At 37.0% G+C, this 16,752-nt stretch overlaps 1 protein-coding gene across 2 annotated transcripts in view; it reads left to right on the top strand.

Moving 5' to 3' along the window:
* Exoc6b (exocyst complex component 6B) overlaps positions 1-16,752 on the top strand; it is a 466,935-nt gene that overhangs the window by 112,838 nt on the left and 337,345 nt on the right. The window lies entirely within an intron of this gene.

Below are 16,752 nucleotides of genomic sequence, written 5' to 3'. Positions count from 1 at the left end.
CCATTTTGAAGTTGTGCAAAAGTTATTTGTATATTAATAGCATTGCAGATAGATAGATGGATTTAATTTACTGCAAGCCCCTTTTTGGCTCATTCAAATGTCTTCTGGGACACCAAATACTTGCGAATGATGTAGGGCTGTCCCCTGTATATCATGTTGTCTACCTTTCTTACTTGCTGTCAGTGACTGATCATCGTGATAACTAAACTTCAACACATTTCTCAAAGCACACCTCCCCCAGCATATAGTATAGAAATCTCCATCTTAAGGCACAGTTGCATGCTTGATCTGTTTCTGTTGTTCATTTTAAAAATGAACTTTGAGAGGAAATCTCTAGTGAATTCTAATTTTATATAAACCCACTGTCTTTTTTTTTTTTTTTTTTTTATCATTTATGAATAGCAGGAAATAATCCTGATGGTTTGGTGTATCCCAAATCTCTAGTCCTCGCCCCAATTCCTGGCAGTCAGTAATTTTGTTTTATTTTTTACTAGTTTTACTTTTTCTTTAATGTTTCCTTAATATTTGCAGTCACAATTAAATTATAACTAAAATTTTATGGAAGCACATCTTATAATATATTAATATTAATATATTTACTATATTTAACATAATTTTAAAAAATTAAAATTTATATGTATGGGTGTTTTGTCTGAGTGTATGTCTGTGTACCACATGAATGCCTGGTACTAGCAGAGGCCAGAAGGTGTTAGATCCCTTGAAACTGGAGTTACAGAAGGTTGTGAGGCACCATGTGAGTACAGTAAATAAACTCAGTTGTTCTCAATGGAGGGGGATTTTTCTCCCTTGGAAGTTTGGTTCTTCTCAGCTCTGGTTTGTGGTTACAGTGACTTTGGCTTGGAGACTGGATATAGGTGGTGTTGAGGGGTAGGGGAAGAAAGCAGACATTTACATTCCTGCACTGAGCATGTGGTGATTCTACACTTACACTTAATCTTGAATTAGTAGGCCAGCCTTGCAGCTTCCTTCCTCATGTACAGATTTATAGTGCATTGAATTTAGGCTGAGTGATGCCAGAAGTAGGCAAAAGGGGATAGGTGTTGATGGATAGACAGGCAAATCTCACTCAGTCTGCTACTGTTTTGTTTATTCTGTCTAAAGTTTATAGCTTTGTTCAGTGATAGTGAAGTGTAAATGTGGTGACTTGGCATTACCACTTGTTTCATGCGAGGCATGGAGTTGGGTAGGAGCCGTGTGTTGCTTAAGGACTCACAGTGACAGAGCTTGTAGTGATGCCATGGTTATAATAGAGAATGTGCTGATAGGCATGTTCCTAGGTGATAGGCATGTTCCTTTGCATGTTCCTCCTTGGTGGGCTACTGTCCTGTCCTGTCCTGTCCTGTCCTCTCCACTCTCCTCCTCTCCCTTTCTCCCCGTCTCCTCCTCCACTTGTACTCCCCCTCCTACTTTCCCCTTCCCTTGCCCTTCTTTTCCTTCCTCTTCCCACCTTCCCTACCCTACCCCTCCTCTCTTAAGGCAGTCTCTCTGTGTAGGCTTGACTATCCTAGAATTCACTAAGGTAGACCAGATTGTCCTTTAACTCCCAAATTCTGGGATTAATGGTGTGTGTCACCACACATGGCCCCATTCTATACTTTAAAAAATTACTTCAAGAAAGTAGAAAATGGCTAATTTTCTTAAGAAACAAAGTACTTTCTTAGTACTAATTTATAAATGTCAGTGGAAATAGATATAGTAAGAAGTTATTTGTTTTGTTTGTCTTGAACTAAAGACAACTTTTGCTTATGGATTAGAGGTATACAGTGATTGTAGCATAATAAAAATAATAGTGAATAATAAAATTTAACATGTGTGTAGGGAAGAAAATAGCCACAAGTAATGGCACATACTTGTACCAGGCTATGGGAAGTAGAGGCAGGGGAATCTTGAGTTGTAAGTTGACCTGGGCTATACTGGAAGATATTATCTAAGATGAGAAGAAAAGCAAACAAAACAAAACATCAATGGGTAGAAGAGGGAAATGAGAAGAGAATATGAGTATGTACATTTATAAGAGATTATTTTTATTTATTTCTCAGGCCTCTTGTCTCTGGCCAATTTACCCTCTAACAGTTAAGTAGCCAGTTTTGTGGAGGGCCAGGCTAGTGATGGCAAAGCAATAGAGGGAGGGGCACTGTAACTACGGAGTCCTTGCTCTTTCTCAGGTCTGTTATAACACTGGAAAAACAACCTGGCTACACATGTCTGTTGCTGCCATAGACAGGAACCTTTGCTGTTGAGAAATTTCATTTTTGGTCTTGTTAGTGATTGGCCTTTTTGTCCTTGACAAGTTTTTCCTTTCACTACTATATTATATTTGATTGTTTTTCTCTTTCCTTGTACTCCAGTTCAGAGTCTGTTGATCTTGTGTACTGTCTGTCTTTAAAGGATGTTTTCTCTCATCTACAGTGTGGTTTTATGCATAGATGGATAACAACCCATTCTTTGTAATTTATTTCCAACTTCCGTTGTTTAAATTATACGTATTTCTTCAAATTATGAGGCAGATATATAAGGGATAAAATCTAGGCAATAGAAAATAAAGAATAAATGGTATATTATGTGTAAGGCTGTCACTGATCCTGCTTTAGTGAGTGTGCTTGTGATTCTCTGTAAGGCAGCCCTTCAGATCTGTATTACACTCTGAACAGTTTTTATGGAAGGACATGCTCTTCACTAATTATGAGAGTTAGTATTCACTGGGAATTCTCAGGCTAGAATCTCAAAGTCTAGAAAATTACCACAGAAATATTTTTTCTGCTCAGCTGTCTGTTAGTGCCACCTCTGGTCTATAGGACTAAGTTTTGGGTGTCTTAGTCATAGTCTATTCAGCAGGAGGATGGCTTCAAACTATCTACTCTAAAGGGGAGAGACTTAGTATTGAACAGTTATAGTAATATAACTAAATAATTAGATATTGGTGGCCTATTGTGGACTGAAGAACAAAAATAGGTAACAGGCAATACAGTGACATGCACGTCTGATCACATGTGCACATAGAAATGTGTACACATGTTAGTATGGGAGTAGGCTACTCAGGGTTGTGCTTTTATGCAGTTTCAGACTTTATTGTGTTGAACATCTTTTATTAAAGAGGATTTGGGGTTTTATCAATAATTAATGAGTGTGGCTGTTTAGCCACATTGTTTGTGGCCTTTGGCTTTATTTATTTGTTTGTTTGTTGTTATTGTTGAGACAGGTTTTATTTTATAACTCTGGCTAGCCTGGAACTTGCTATATAGAAAGGGCTGTTTAGCCTCTCTCATGGAGATCTGTCTGCCTTTTTCTCTGCTCGAATTAAAGGGATGAAAGCTCTTACGTTGCACCTTCTTTTTCTTTTATTAATGAAAAGAAGAAATGGTTATCTTACTATTTCGATTTGTAATTTTGTGATTATTTTATTTTTGTGGATTGCTTTTCATTGTCCCTTACATTCATACATGAAGTTTTAGTTTTATGTAGATAAGTCTTTTTGAGCCCTATTTTATTTTGTTTGAAATCATTCTCTGTTTTAAGCTTAAATGGTACTCTCTTTTATTTTCTTACAGCATGATTGTTTTAGTATGAGAAGTCCTTGTCCTGCTCTCACAAATGATTCTCTTGAATGTGGAATTCTAGTGTTATACAGTATTTCTTTAAAATGTATTTTGCCTCATTGCATATTACATTTATGGTGTAAGTTGATTTTGCAACTTTGGCGGTTGCTTTTTTCCTTTTAATTTGTCTTTTAAAAACAAAAATTAATAAAATTAGTAAAGAAAAAACTTGCAAATCTGAGTAAGTCTGTTTGTAGTTATTCCTAATATACATTGTAATTTTTGATTTTCATATTGTGTAGCTGTTGACACAGATGATCATGGTTGGACTTACTCAGCATTTGTATAAAGGGATTACTAAAGTCCACTTGAACTGGTCTTTGACTCAGTGTTTCTGAATAGTTATTGTGTGGCTTGTATAGGTATGGATGATCTGTGAGAGATCTGTGCAGGTGCATTTCAACTTGCTTCTACCTACACCACTAGTTTAAAAAAAACATATTTAAAAGTACAAAGAATGTGTTAATTCTTTACTAGTTGTTTCAAAAGCATTTCTCCTTTTCCCCTCTAGAAAGTATTTAAGAATATGTAGAGTGTAGACTGAAGAAAATGTTTTCTGTATAACAGTCTGACAAAAGACAGTTGGGAAAGAGGAGAAGAAAGAGTTTAATTGTTGTTGGCTGTTGGTGGGATGTAACTTGGGACAGACATTATGGGAAGTGAAAACTTGGGTCTTCAAAAATGAAAATGTGATTCCAGTACTCTTCACTTCCATATATTTATTAAAACTATGAAACTATGATTCTGTATTCTGTGATCTATAATTCTACTTCTTGGTATGTATTTCAAGGAAATGAGTGATTTATGTCAGAAAGACATCTGTATAATGATGTTAACTGCAGCATTAGTCAGAGAGCCAAGATACGGGCTCAACCTAAGTGAGCACTAAGGGATGAATCAATAAAGAAAATATGATACACAGGCTAAGTCATATCCCCTTCCAATACTTACACACACACACACACACACACACACACACACACACACCCCTACTATATTGTGGAATATCATTTATCCTTTTTTCTTGATTTTCCATTAATTTTTTTACATCAATAGTTTCCTACTTTAATAATTTAAAGTATAAGTTAGAAGAACAACCTGTACTTTGAGGTTGATAATGGTTCTATGGTTGTTGGATAGTTTTGTTTCTGTCTTGGATAAGTGTAAGTTATTGTATTGAAATAGCCGGGAGACCAATTACTTAACCATAGGATTTGGGTTTCTATACAGTCAGGTAACCACATTGTAGGATTAGAGAACTAATGATATCTATGGGCACATATTAGTTGTAAGGTTATATGAACCTAGTGACTTCTTTTAAGACTCTGCTGTGACTAAGTAGAATTCACTATGGAATCTAAGTCCCAGCATTTTAAATGAAGATGCTGTGGTCCATCATTCTCAGTATTCAACCATTAGTGAAATTCAGTTTAGTGCAGTGAAACAAGAGTGTGAAGTGAGTTATATCAACAAGGCATTATCTTAACTTGTTGGATAATATTGCTTACAGTACTAGAGAATCAATTAAAAGCAATTTCAATTAGTAAGAGAGATGAGTGAGTACTACAAATACACAAAATTCACTGAAAATAATGACAGCTAGGACACAAGTTGGAGTGTGGTGATGAGGGGTGAGTATGGACAAAGTGCACACTGTGGAAGGATGAACTGTGATAGTGAGACTCACTGTCTTCGCACTAATTAAAACTGTAACTGTAGGGTTTGCCTGGCAACCTCAGTTTGGTTCAGGACAACTAAGTAGCCAAACTTGGGGAGTTTGACCCTGAGTAGTGTATTTTATGCATATTTAATTTGGTGAAAACTTTCCTGGTGATAATTAACTCAATCCTGTGTGCACGATAAAGTATATAAACAAAAAACCTCCTTGAGGAGCAAAGTAAGCTAAATAAAGATCTGATGTAAATAAAGTACTTTGTAAAGTACATGTGACACCTTCCATGAAGATGGGTTGTATAGATTGACTAAGAAAAACAAGCTTACCATAAACGAAAAGCGTCTAGGGGAGGATCTGGGGTTATTAACCATGTCTGTTCCCAGCCTTCTGGGCAGATGACAGGTTATGCATTTTTTTCTTTTAAAACAATGGCCCTGTGTATTTAACTTTCCAGGTTCCCCTAGTGCTTTCCTGTGAGCACAAGGTTTTCCATGTCTCCTACATCATAAAACAGAAAAGAGATCCTAATACGAGAGCACTGACAAGTGCATCTACTCGAGTACATGTCTGTGTCTCCTGATGCCTGCTCATGAGGAGACTGAAGAAAGATCAGCCAGTATGCATGTTAAACATGGCTTCAGTGAAGATCACAGTGAGATGCATTGTGGAGGATCACTTGAAAAGTGACACTAGAATTCACTTAGCAGAGGAAGTTTAGTCAGATTGGCTGAGTAATGGCATTTACTTTTTTTGTATCCATTTATGATTTGGTGCTGAGGTATTAAAATATGTAAAGTAACAAGGTACAGTAATGAAAACAATAAACTAGAGCAGGGAGTTCATAACCTCTAGTATATGTGAGAAGTGGACATATGATAAACACTGCTTTTAAAATAAGGAACAGAAAGAATAAAGAGTTTGGTGGTATAAACTACATTAAAGAAAAATAACCCACTAGGCAGTATGACTCATTGTTGCTTAATCTTGGGGCCAGTAGAGGTCCTAAAGAAAAGTGTAACAGAAACTGAAGAAGTTTGCCTATCTTGTTATGAGAGTTAAAAACTAGCCTGGTAGAGTGGTGCAGACCACTGATCCTATCTCTTGGTTGGTAGAGGCAAGCAGATATCTTTGAGTTCCAGGACATTCTGGTCTACAAATTGAGTTTCAGCACAGCCAAGGTGGTTACACAGAGAAACCCTGTTTTGAAAAAACAAAACAAAACAAAACAAAACAAAACAAAACAAAACAAAACAAAACAAAACAAAACAAAACAAAACATGAGTATGTCAGTGGGGAACTGCAGACAAAGACTGCTGCAATGTCTCTTAGAATAGCTGATGCCTGTAGAACTAACAACTAACAAGGTTGGTGGGGAGATACAGCCACCAGGCTTGCAGTGGGAACACAGAAGTGTAGACTCTGAAAATGACAGAGTGGCGTTTCCCTCATAGCTAAACACAAGGTTGCTTCAGTAGTCCTCAAGTTGAAAACTAAAGTCCAAACACAAGTCTAGACAGGAATGTTCAGAGCCACTTAGTGTATAATTTTCAGATATTGAAAACAATCAAGATGCCATTCATCGAGAATACACATAAATGAATTGTGACAGCCATTCAGCGAAACATTGTATAGTGGTAAAAAGAAATGAAAAGATCAATCCAGGAAAAACATGGAGGAATCCTAAATGCATATTGCTAAGAGAAAGAAGTCAGTCCTCGAAGGCTACATAGTTCTGATTTCAACCATATGGACATTCTGAATGATCCAGAACTCTAGTGACAGTAAAAACATTGCCAGGAGGCTGAGAGAGACCTTAGTGGTTACTGTTGCAGAGGACCTGAGTTCTGTTCCTAACACCAACATCAAGCAGTTGTAAACTGCCTGTAACTCCACCCTAGGGAAGCTGACTCCTCCTTCCTTACATACAGACAAACACAAGTACTCATAAGTATAAAAATAAATCTTTAACAATTACTTAAGAGGTCTTTAATTCTCAGTGTGAAATCTAGACTTACACCTTTGCCATTCTTTAAGTTTTCAGTTGTCTTCTTTCCAGATGTTCATTGGTTTTTATGGTGTTTTGTGTTAAATGTGTCTTAGTTCCCTAGCTGTCTGAAGTTTTTTAAAAAAAATACTTCTTTTAATTTTTGGGATTAAAAGTACATGATAACCCCTCCCTTTCCTTATCCCAAACCCTTCCATATACCCCTCCCTATTCTCTTTCAAGTTTATGGTCTTTATTTTTACTAATTGTTATTATTTAAATATATGTATATACATACATATTCCTAAATACACAGGTAGACCCTGTTCAGTCTGTATGTTATTAATTATATGTATGTTTTTAGGGCTGACCATTTGGTATTGTATAATCTATTGGTGTGCTCTTTCTTGGGGAGGTCTGGTTTTCCTACACCCTGCATTTATTAATTGTCTATGATGCTTAGTGTAGGGTTAAGCTCTCTTGGCCTTTCCTCTGTCCTTTTTAGCATGTTTATTATTGTCTTTGTTCTGCTCATATTGGTGACCCTTTATGGGTTACCTTCTGGCATTACTAGGAGTCATGATGTCATGACAAACTCCATGATCTTCTGGCTCGTAACTAAGTTTCCTCTCACTCTTCCGCAATAATGTGTGAGCCTCAGTGGTGGTAGTTATATTCATTGGGCCCAGACACTACAACTTTGCATTTTGATTGGATATGGTTTTTCTGTAATGGTCTCCATCAGTTGCAAAGAAAAGTTTCCTTGATGAAGGATGAAGACTGCACTTAGCTGCCAAGACCCTTGAGAAGGATCGTGTCTGAATATATCCCCCTCATTCTGTATATGGTTGGTCGTCTTCCTTCATGGCTGATCTGGTTCATTTTTGTTAATTTGAACATAAATCTTGTTTTCTTTGAGGAGCCTTTTCTAAGTTTCCCCGTATCCCCATCACATTCCTATTATTATTTAATGCAGTTAACTTTTGAAGAATATTGATTATTTTCTGTCATTGCTTGGGGAAAAGTAATCCTGTTAATTCTGCAGCAGAATTTAGAGTCAATTTGCATGGAGCAGTGTTCATGACTGCAAAAAATTCTGCAGTTGTTTATGAAACGAGACAATGGGAAATGCTGGGTTTGTTTGTTTGTTTGCTTTAATATAGAAAGATGATGTCAACCTTCCTGGGAAAATGGTTTCTGCTTTGTAAGTTGAGAAATATAAAGACAATAGATAAAAGCAATTTCTGATACCTGTTTGATCATGAAATGCAGGTAGCTGTAGGGGCTCAGTTACTTGGGATATAAACTACAGTTTCTCCTCCAAAGGAGGCACTCAGAATTGAGCATTGGTGATGAGGAGTGCTTTTCAGGCTGGTCTCAGCATTGTCCTCTCAAATAAAAAAATGCTAATGCATGGAGAAAATACTAATGTCAGGATCTGAGATGTTGATAATCAATATACCCAGAGTTATTTTTGGTGTAATGTGAGTCTTACAATGTTGACTTGAATGAGCTATGTATATCCTACACAATCAGCAGAATGTTCAGCTTCGCTTTCTGAGCAGCTGCTGGAGACATACTTAATTAATACTGAAGCAATTATCTTGACAACTAACTCAAACTCAATTAGTTCTCAATTAGAATACTTAACATTTCTCAAATATTGTGTGGTTGCCAGATGGCTACGCTTGTTTTTGTAGCCTACCTTTCTTTAGAAGGTTTACTTTTCTGCTACTGTGTGTATTGTATATAACCATCCAACTTTGTTTTTTTTTTTTTTTCAGTTTTTGAAGAAATAATTAAAATTTAATACATTCTTTCTTAATTCTCTTGCCTGGATGTATGGACTTACTTTATAGCACTCTGGGAAAATTATAAACACAGTTTTAAAATTAATAAATTCCAGACTACAAAACATGCATCATTGTGAAAGAGACTTTCTGAAGATATTTTAATCATCCTCCTTGAGAGGCTAGCTGGATTACTTCTAGATCTGTATGTTTTTGTGCTATCTAGAAGCATATATCTCGGTAGGTTTTATAAGTGTCAGTACTCCAATAAAAAAACTGCTATTTGTATAAATTTGATGATTTAGAAAACACTGTTATATCTGAGCATATTTAGAGTAACTATGTCTTCAGAGGTTTTTTTTTGAAAGACAACTAAATTACTATCAATTAAGTTCCCCATTGCCTCTACTCAGTCTTACATTTACTGCATTTTATTTGGTTGCTACCTTCCAGAGAAAGGGAAGACTGTATTAAATCAGGGATTGATTCTGCAAGCTTTGTGTTCATACTTTGAATTTTGAGTCTTGGCCTTATAGTTTCCTAACAGGCTCTGAGTGTGGACTGTAACTCCATAAGCCACAAGTTTAAGGTAACTCCAGTCTTTTTAGGAAAAGACATGGAAAAGTTACTTAATGTAACTCTCGACAGTACGAGCACTCAGATTTTGCTTGTATTTTTGTTACCATTCTTTTGCTCAATTTTAAATAGTGTGATTCATTCACTATTTCAGTGACTACTTTGGTTAATACATTAATTAAACTCATTAAAATGATTATCTGTGTGTCTGTATGTACACGTGTGTGCAGGTGCTGGCGGAATCCTGATGAGGGAGGGCGTCAGATCCCCTGGAGCTAGAGTTTCAGAAGGTTGTAAGCTGCCCAATGTAGGTGCTAAGAACTGAGCTTAGGGCCTCAGCAAGAGCAGCCAGTGCTCTTTAACAGTACAGCCATCTCCAGCCCCTCCCCCTTGCTTTTAGTTTGGCAGCCTTCCCTGCATTTTCCAGATGCTCTGTGTTAGGTCTTGTGTCAGAGATTATGCATAATTATCAGACGTTAGAGTTTGTGGGTGCATACAATGTCCATCACCTATTATTTGTCTTTAAGTTATATTTTGAAATGATTGTAAATCATTAAAATGTCTCGAAGAGAATATAGAGTGGTTCTTTACACTCCAGTTTCCTGTGTGAACTTTACTTTCATAGTTATACAGCAATATAAAGACCAAGAGACCTACTTTCCCACTTTACTAATTTGTTTCTGTCTCTAATCTCGTCCTTCCAAGAATCTTGTGTCAATGGACTTTTGAACATTGGCTTATGTTTTACTTGCTTTTGAGATATCCAGATTGTTAAAGAATATGTAATTCATTTCTCTTTCCTGTTGAATAGTATTTTATGTTGTAGATGAATGTATTAACTCAGTAAGATTTTTTGATTGTTTCTCAATTTTGGCTATTAGAAGTAAGCTATGAATGAATGAACATTATAGATACTTGTATTTTCATTTCTTGGGAATAAGTTGGCAGGGTACAAATTTGGGAAACATGGACATCCAGAGGTCAGGTGTTGGTTCTTTTCTACTATGTTTGTCCTGGAATGGAAGATGAAAGTCAGGTAGTCAAGCTTGCTGACAAATGCTTTTACTCACTCACTGGTCTTTCTGCTCCCACCAGTGTCTTTTGAAGGTCAAAAAATTTAAGTTTGTACTTTGGAGTCCAAGAACTCAACAATCCTTGAAGTTTCAATGATTTTCTTTTCTATGCCATTTTCTGAGACATTTGTAGCTGTATGTTTTATGTTTATTCTGATTTATTTAAATGTATTTTATTTTAGTATATGGTATTATTATATACCATATTAGTATATGGTATTAAGATTCCTTTTTTATTTTTTAAACCTTCCCTAAGGTAAGGAAATTATCTTGTGGCAGAGGCTATTGTTTCTCTATTAAGATGATTTTGTACTTTTGTGGAAAATGGTTCCATCTGGCTTTTCTACAGGCTCTCCTGTTCTGGTGCTGTATGTCTCTCCCTTTTCTGAGTCTCTTTATGGTATGTTGGGGACCGCACTAGTCCCACGTTGGGGCGGCTAAAAAATGTCTCGGCCTGAGCAAAATGTTGAGGCCCGGGGCCGACCCACGTTTGGGCAGCCACTGTATCCCGGCCCAAGCTGCCGATCCAGTCTGCGGGTCGGGGTTCAGCAAGAGCGAGGGTGAGGGCAGATTCTACCTAATGTCTGATGTGTATGAATCTCTCTCTCTCTCTCTCTCTCTCTCTCTCTCTCTCTCTCGTCTGATGTCTGGTTCTGTCTTCTATAGTCTGATTCTAAGCCACGCCTCTAAGTTACACCTTTAATCATGCCCTTAGGTCTTGTCTCTAACTCTGATCTCTATACTTCTAAGTCACACACCTTTAATCTCACACACCTTTAATCTCAAGGTATCTAAACCAAGATTATCGGAGTGTGCTCAGCTGTTGCAGGCTATTGTAATTGAAGTCTCATGTCAGGGTATATGGCTCAAGATGGCTGCAAAGCTGATAGCCGCTTTCTGCTAAAAGTCGGCCCCCAACAGTGGTAGCTTTATGTTTTGAAATCATGTGGACTTCTTTCTCTTTCTTACCAAACCTATGTACCTACCAACCTAACCTACCTATCAACCTAACCTACCTACCAACCTAACCTACCTACTTACCTTCCTATCTATCTATCTATCTATCTATCTATCTATCTATCCATCCATCCATCTCTCTATTCCTCCATCCATCCTATTCTGGTCTCTTCATTGCTTTTGTGTGTAATTTTTAGAACATTCTAGTTTGTATCTGTAGAACATCTGTCTGAGATATTGATAGCAATTGTATTGAGTTTCTAGATCACCAGGCTTGCCACAGCAGATGTGTTTTATATGGTATTAAGACCTTTTTATTTCAACAATTAGAGTTGGCTTTGTAAATTTAGTTCCCATTTGTTCACCTGTAGTGTGCATAGTGTACAGTTGAGACTTTATTGATAATCTGAAGACCTTGTGACTTTGTTGAACTAATATCTTAGTTTTTTTAAATGTCTTTGGACTCATTTATATAGCTCACTCCATCTGTAAATAGACCATGTGTTTCTTACCTTTTGACCTTATACTTTTCTGCTTGTTTTTCTCTCCTTGTTTCACTGGCTAGATAGCCCCCCCGCCCCCCAGGTGTGTTGTACAGTGGTAGTCAGGGATGCCCATCTTTGTCCTGTTCCTTGTCTTAGATGGAAATTCATCAATTTATCATTGTGTGGTATAATTTTAGCTGTGGTGTTCTTGTCCATATCTAATTTAAGAAGTTTTGTGCTAATAGACTGGGTATTGGATTTTATCAAATGTCTTCCTGCATCAATTGATATGATAATGTGATTTTTCTTCTTTAGTATTTAGTTTTGTTAGTATTATGGATTACAGTAGTTGATGTTATAAGTATTGAATTGCTCTTTCATCCCTGTGATAAACCCTTGTTGGTCTTGGCTTAAGATTTCTTCTGTGAACTACTGGATTCTAGTTAATCAAATTTGGTTAGTTGTGTGTACCTTTAATATATATGTTCATTAGAGATAATTGGTCTGACATTTAGAGCATTGTTTTTTATTTGATTTTAACAATAGGGCTTCATGAGATGAGTTTGAAGACATTTCTTCTTCCATTTTCTGGAAAAAGTTGTTCGATGTTAAGTTTTCTTTAAATGGTTGGTTTAAGAACTTCTAGTAAATCATAAGAGCCCTAGGCCTTCTTTTTTAGGGAAATTGTACGTAGTAAATTTAGTTTTCTTTAATTAAATAAGTCTTCATGTTGCTTTTTAATATTGGGTAACAAGTCTGTGGTTTTAAAGGAGTTGGTCATTTATTCTATGTTTTCAGATTTATACATAGGGAGCTATAATGTGTCATGTCAGTATTTGTCACCCTTCACCTGTTTGCACAGTCTCTGATGATGTGTTTTGTTTCATTCTTTATTGGTATAACACATTTTTTACTGTTAGTATTATTGGACATTGGTTAGTTGTATTGATATTTTTAAAGAACCGTATTTTAGTTTCATTGATTTTTTTCTATTATTTTCTTGTTTTTAGTTGAAATTACTCTGTGATTCCATTCTTGTTGTTTCTTTTGATTATATTAGGTTTCTTGTTCTCCTTTTCTACTTTCTGGAGGTGAGAGTTTAGGTTATGAATGTGGAACCTTCCCTGTGTGCTCTGCGTGCTCACTTTTAGAAGTTCAGCCCTGTGCTCCCTGCTTCATTCATATTAATGTGCTTTCTTTTCACTCCAGTCCCTTCGGCTTGGTTAAAAATATTCTGAGATTTTGTTTTGATTCATGTTATTTAGAAATGTTTTTCTTAGTTTCCAACTATATGGAGATTTCAGTATTTTCATGAGTCATACCTATGCTGTCAGGTGTTTTAGGTGTGTTATGTTTTCTGTGGTGTTTGAAGGGCAGGGGTCTTCATTGTGCTGTGGTTGTATAGGGTGTGTTCTGTGAATTTCAGTAGTTGCTTACTTCCTCCATATCCGTACTGAGTGTTGATTTTTTCTGGGTTGTTGGTGCTTCCACTTTTGACTATGGATTTTAGTTTCATCTTGAACCTTCTGACTGCTCAATAGACTCTAAGACACTTATTTTGTGCCAACTCTTACTCATCTTTGGAACGTAACACATACTCTTTTTTCCAACATCTGGGTTATTCTTGTTTTCACTGCCCTCCAAGAGAGCTATTTATCTTTTAGAGTTCTGCCTATATATGGATTTCATATGGATCTTTCTTGACCTTTCAGTCAAGCTGAATCTGTATATTTGCTATTTCCCAACCCTCGCCTCTCCTCTTTCATAGAGCCAATCAGAGTATCTTCTAAATTTGTTAGTGCAGTTTTTTTTTTTTTTAAAGTTTCTTTTCATTTTCATTGGTCTACAGGTTCTTTAGTGGAAGAGCCTCTCTTTTACTCAGGAGAATGCAGCTTCAGTGTTTTAGTTTTTAGTACAGCACCTCATCACTCTCTGTGGTGAAGGGAAGTGACTAGTTAGGTCAGGCCATGGTGTGGTTGTAGGTGCTTTTGTCAGCACTGGAGATTGAGCACGGGACTTTGTGCATGCCAGGCAAGTGGGCTGTGACTGAGCTGCAGGGCCAGGTCCACTGCAGGTGCTTTACTATATTCCAGTATTTGCTAAGCTAATGTTCATAAAACCTGCAAGACAAATATAGTTATTCTTCTTTTAAGGAATGATGCTGTAGTAACTGAGGTAATTAACAGTTATAAGGATCTAAAGTGTGATGGTTGCTTGAGTCTAAATTCATGTTATTTTAATCACACCACATCTTGTCTCTAGGGCTTCGGCATGCTTGTGGGTTAAGGATTTCAAGTGATTAAACCAGCAACAGCAGCAACCCCCACCCTAGTTCCAAGTGCTCCTGTGCTGCTGCCTGGCTTTCCCCCCAGTTTCCTGGGTAGGATTGGTTCAGGGTGGATGCACCAGCAAAGTGGTGCTTTTAAAAGAATTTCTGCATCTCTACCTCAACAGTATTTTTTATTAGAGGCTTAATATTTGGTTAGAAAAGCCTAGTTTGTAATTTGCAGTGAGCAATTTGTTATGCAGCAGGGAAAAGAAAGCACTGTAATGTAAAGTTAAAGCAATGTCATTGGCCATGCCAAAGTTTGCAGAGCTCACCTATCTGGACAGGGACAAACATTTTCCCCAGATCCCATCCCTTTACGGGGAATCAGGATACAGATTAAGAAGCTGGTCTAAACTTATTTTCTGAGATCCAGTCTAGCAGATGCAGCAGTGGGCCCTAAAAATCAAAAAGCTCAGTAGAATGCCAGAGAGTGCTGCTACTAAACTTAGTCTGCTTATTTTCCTGTAGAATTCTTATATGTCTCATATGACTTTACTTTTAATGTATTCTTAATTATATGGTGTGTGAATTTTCATCTCTCACAAATGTTTTCATATTATATTTTCCATGTAAGCAGAACCTTTTTAATTTAATTTTTTATTTAATTTTAATCTTTTAAAGATAAGGCTTCAACAGTGTTGGTTGCCACTGAATCTGTATGTAGCCAAGGCTGAGTTTGAATTTTTGGTCCTTTTGCCTTTATCAGAGCTGTGTTCCACTATCTCCAGCATGAACTTGTTTAATATTTCAAACATTTATTTTTTTATTTGTGTGTGCATTTGTAAAGATGTTAGTGTGATATGTTAGTGAAGAGATCAGAGTTGGTTCTCTCCTTCCACCATGTGGGTTTCAGGGATGGGACTTTGGTTGCCAGGTTTGTGGGGCAAGCATCTTTACCTGCTGAGCCATCTCACTGGCTGCTAACATTCGTCCAGACAGTTGTCTTAGTTAGGGTTTCTATTGCTGTGATGAAGCACCTCCACCCAAAGCAAACTGAGGAGGGAAGGGTTTTTTTGCTGATACTTACATATCACTGTTCATCATCAAAGGAAGTCCGGGCAGGAACTCAAACAGATAAGGAACCTGGAGGCAGGAGCTGATGCAGAGACCGTGGAGGAATTCTCTTATAGTCTTACTTCTCATGACTTGCTCAGCCTGCTTTTTTATAGCACACAGAACAACCAGCCCAGAGGTGGCAGCACCCAGAGTCAATCAGTAATTAATAAAATGCCCTACAGGTCTGTCTACAGCCCCATCATATGGAGGCAATTTCTCATTGAAGTTCTCTTTTCAAAGATAACTCTATCTTGGATTAAGCTGATATAAAAATTGGGCAGGACAGCAATAATGTATGCAACTTAAGTTTTTATTTATTTATTTATTTTTTTATTTTTCGAGACAGGGTTTCTCTGTGTAGCCCTGGCTGTCCTGGAATTCACTCTGTAGACCAGGCTGGCCTCGAACTCAGAAATCCACCTGCCTCTGCCTCCCAAGCTCTGGGATTAAAGGTGTGCGCCACCACTGCCCAGCCACTTAAATAGTTTTAGTAAGCAATGATCTTGAAATCATTCCCAGGTTTATAAAAATACTACAGTACCAATTATGTGAGTTTAACTTTTCTACATAGAAGGTCACTTAAGGATTGATAGTGAGGAATGGTATACCTAGATTTAGAACATTAACTTAAGTTTCTTGTCACATATTAGATTTTGTTTTCCAAACTGAGTTTTTATTTACCTTCTTGCTGCGACTTTCAGAGCTTTCCTGGTCATTGCATCCTGGCCGTATGTGTTATTGTTTTCTTCAGGTGTCATCTGACTAATCATTAGTAAGACAAAACATTTGAAGGTGTTTATTGAGAACTGTGTTTCTCTTTTGTGTATTGTGTACATTTCCCTTGTTCCTTCTGTTCTATTGGGAAGACGAGCTTAGTGTTTTTAACTATTACTTGTTTCCATTCCCATGTATGTCATCTACTTCTTTTGAAGATCTTCATTTTTAAGTTGGAATATTTGTATTTTATATATTTTTAGTACTTTGAATGATTTTTACCCTTAATTCTTTAAGTCATGTAGTGTTTATTTAAGTGTATGTATGGTCTAAAAATCTAAGTTGTTTGCCAGTTGGCATCAACATTGTGGATGGTCCTTGTTTTCTACTGTGACCCTGTGATTCCTGCGGTACCCAAGGATGTGTGCATGGGTTTACAGGTTTGCTTTCAAGAGTTGCACGTTGTGATGGGATGGTGAGCAGCAGGGTCCTGTGT

The sequence above is a fragment of the Arvicanthis niloticus genome, chromosome 9 (assembly GCF_011762505.2).
Source record: "Arvicanthis niloticus isolate mArvNil1 chromosome 9, mArvNil1.pat.X, whole genome shotgun sequence".
Lineage (NCBI taxonomy): Eukaryota > Metazoa > Chordata > Mammalia > Rodentia > Muridae > Arvicanthis > Arvicanthis niloticus.
The sequence above is the reverse complement of the archived record's forward strand: the minus strand, read 5'-3'. Positions and strand labels throughout refer to the sequence as shown.